Source organism: Panicum virgatum, chromosome 3K (genome assembly GCF_016808335.1).
Source record: "Panicum virgatum strain AP13 chromosome 3K, P.virgatum_v5, whole genome shotgun sequence".
NCBI lineage: Eukaryota > Viridiplantae > Streptophyta > Magnoliopsida > Poales > Poaceae > Panicum > Panicum virgatum.
The window spans coordinates 34,477,300-34,481,103 of record NC_053138.1 but is presented as its reverse complement, the minus strand read 5'-3'; the positions used below and the strand labels follow the sequence as shown (position 1 = coordinate 34,481,103).

General features: G+C 44.4%; 1 non-coding gene across 1 annotated transcript; it reads left to right on the top strand.

The window, feature by feature from the left end:
• Positions 1 to 2,348: 2,348 nt before the first annotated feature.
• LOC120701637 lies at positions 2,349 to 2,455 on the top strand. Its single transcript, XR_005686202.1, has one exon. It is a non-coding gene; the product is annotated as a small nucleolar RNA R71 (small nucleolar RNA).
• Positions 2,456 to 3,804: the final 1,349 nt, after the last annotated feature.

Below are 3,804 nucleotides of genomic sequence, written 5' to 3'. Positions count from 1 at the left end.
CGACTCAGGCAACTCCAATCGATAAGCCAATTTGCCCACACGCTCTTTGATCACGAAAGGGCCAATAAACCTTGGACTAAGCTTTCCCTTAGTACCAAATCTCACAGCACCCTTGGTAGGCGACACCCTAAGAAGTACTTCATCGCCTTCTCCAAATTCCAGGTCTCGTCTTCTCACATCAGCATAACTCTTTTGCCTACTTAGAGCTGCTAACATGTGTTCTCGAATTTCAGCAACCCGTTCAGTGGTCTGCTGAACCCAATCCGGCCCCAAAACAACCTTCTCACCCACTGCATCCCAACAAAGTGGTGATCTGCACTTTCTCCCATAGAGAGCCTCGTATGGAGCACGACGAATACAAGAATGGTAGTTGTTATTATAGGAAAATTCCACAAGTGGTAAATGATCCTCCCAACTTCCTTTCCAAGATAGTATGCATGATCTAAGCATATCTTCCAGGGTCTGAATTGTCCGCTCAGACTGTCCATCTTTTTTATGGTGAAAAGCAGTGCTCATCCTCAAAGTTGTGCCCAATGCTTTCTGCAAACTATCCCACAACTTAGAAACAAATTTGGCGTCCCTGTCTGAAACAATGGTGCGAGGTACACCATGTAATCACACTACCTCCCGCATGTAGATAGGTGCCAAATCACTGGCTGTACTTGTGGACCGAATAGGAATAAAATGAGCCACCTTACTCAGTCGATCAACAACAACCCATATAGTGTCTCGTCCTCTTGGAGAACGTGGTAGACCAACAACAAAATCCATAGCAATATCATCCCAAGTCCACATAGGAACCTCTAAGGACTGCAATTTTCTCGCAGGACTCTTATGCTCAGCCTTCACCCGCAAGCAAATACCACATGAAGCCATATACTTGGCCACATCAATCTTCATCCTCTTCCACCAATAAGTTTTCTTCAGGTCCTGATACATTTTATTCTCACCAGGGTGAACGGTGTATCGAGTACGATGTGCCTCTTTGAGAATATCTTTTTTGACTTGAGACCTTTGTGGCACAAATAGCCGACCGCGAAATCGAACAGCTCCAGAGGTTTCCAAGGTGAAGTCCCCAACCTTTCCCTCAAGAATACGTTTCCTCACATCTAGTAATAATCGGTCCTGGATAATTTCTTTGATGTTGAGAATTGTTGTGTGGTCATTTGGTTGTCGCTTAATTTGTTTATTCGGTTGTGATGGTTGATGAGCAAGTTTATTTACTATCCTTATACTCACTTTTCTATATTTAGATCTTGTGTGCCTCGGATGTTAGAATTTACAAAGGAGACTCTGCCGAAATTTACTAGAATTTTATTGTTTAGTGCAATTTAATGTCTTTAGTAGTAACCTCCAGGTATGTCAATACTTGGGGCGTTACAAAAGTATTGGATAGCTCAACTTCTCAAATGTTACCTTTGGCATAATGTTGACGCTGGCTCCAAGGTCACACAGTGTGTGATCGAATTCACAATTGAAGATTGAGCAACTGATCACTGGGTTCCAGGGTCTTCTCGTACTGTAGCTGCTAATTTGCCCCACGCACCTCTTCTGGGGCATGTAAGCTTTTCTGCGTAGCTGAGGGGTTGGACACCATAGCATTTATGACATTTACACTCTCTAGAGTTGATTTGGGTTGCCTCGGAATCTTCCCTAGTTCAGCAGCAGACATGGTAGCAGCTAGCTGAGCCAATTGAGTTTCAAGCATCTTGTTGAAACTCAGCTGGTTCTTGATGGCAGTGGGGAATCCGTCCATCTTGGCATGGATGGTCTCCATAGATTTGTCTGTAGTGTCCAACTTCTTCTGAAGGGACTCATTGATCTTCGCTTGGCCGTAGACAAGATCTCACAAGGTAGGTTGGTTAGGATTGAAAGAATTTTAATTTCCTTTACCTCCTTGATAATATGGGCGTGGTTGATTCCATCCCTGACCTCCTTGTGGATGAAACCCGTTGTTGTTACCACTGAGATACAATGCTTCTTCTTGGGTTTTTGGGCAATTATCTCTCGAATGTCCTACATTCCCGCAGACCTCGCACATCATGCGAGTTTCCAAAGCTTGAAATGTTTGCATTTGAGCCTTATCTTGGGAATAATCCTCGAATTTCTTGAGGAGGAGATCAATCTTCATAGCGAGCATGTCAGCTTCCTTGACGGAGTGCATGCCTCGCTGGCGTGGTTGGAGGTGATCATCGCTCCAACCTTGGTTGGACACCATCTTCTCGATTAATGATGTAGCTCATTCAATGGTTAGCGAGAAGAAAGCTCCACCCGCTATGACATCCACATGATCACGGGATAATTGAGTCAACGCGTTGTAGAAGTTCTGAAGAATGAGCCAATTGTCCATTCCATGGTGCGGACATGCCATAATGTACTCCTAAAGTCTCTCCCAATCTTCTGGAATTGACTCATTTGATGCCTGCTGGAAGTTCGAAATTCGTCCACGAAGATCATTAATTTTGCCCGTCAGGAAGAACTTCGCGAGGAACACCTTGGCACATTTGTCCCAAGTATCCACAACAACCTTGTTACCATAAAACCATTTCTTCGCTCTCCCCAAGAGATAGAACGGAAACAGACAGAGCCGAATTGCATCTTGAGATACACCCTTAATAACAAAAGTACTGCAGAGCTCCAAGAACTGCTGGAGATGACCGCCGGCATCCTCATTGGCCTTGCCACAGTAAGGGCTGGCCTGCACCATCGTAATGAGACCCGTCTTGATCTCGAAATTTTCCCCTCTGGTGTTAACCTCGGGCCCGGTAGGGACCTGGTTAGCAGACGGAGCAGAGTAATCACGTAGTGTCTTCTGGGCCATAGCTTGTGAAGCTAACGATGATGCGATGAATGGTTCGGCTACCGAGAGTGGTCTCCGAGGTGATACGAGACGAGCTCGCGTCCTCCTCAAAAGTGACTCTAGATCGGAATGAAAGTTTTGCGGCAAGTCGAAACCGGTCATACACTACCCTATTTTCATATCAACAAAGACAAGAAAACAAAGCCAAGTTAACCTGTTTAGCAAGCGGATACCAATTTTGAGTTCATTCATAACTTTATCTATATACTTCAATTTGTTCCTTCCCAGGCAACGGTGCCAAAATTGCTTGTTGGCGCCTACTAGTGTCACCACCGGGAAACAGCAATGATGCCCGCATACGCCAATTGGGGTGGCAGGTACTTCATGAAACACGAATAAATCCGCAAGCACACAGAACACCGCTGTAGCATTTTACCCGGGAGTATTCCGGGGTGTCATTTATATTTCCATAGGGAAGGTAGTGAATGAAGAGATATAGACTAGTTGATGAACTTTATCTAGATTGGATACTCGAATGCATAAACAGAGGTAAGATAGATAATATGGTCGAAGGTAGTGTGACACACACACAACTACCCTCAAGGTAAATAAAAGAAAAGAAAGATGCTATAGGCCGGGAGCAAGGTAGAAGTTAGAGCTCGAGTCAACCGTGCTAGGCTAGCTATATCTATGCTATCTTATGGTTAGATCATCAGAGATTAAACTACACAGGGCCATATGTTAACCATCGCAAGCACAGGGCCATCATGCAATGCAAGCATTGAACAATAATGCAACTAGATCAAGAAGCATATATCCGATAACTCTGAATATACTTCGAGCAGATATCGGTAACCATAGTCTAATTCTATTACAAACGACCGAATATTACATGAGACAACAAGAGATGAACCCATACCAGAACTCTCGAGCAACTCCGACGACTCGATGACTACTAAACTTCTCCTAAACTCCACTAAGCCTATAGACTACACAAGATGAGC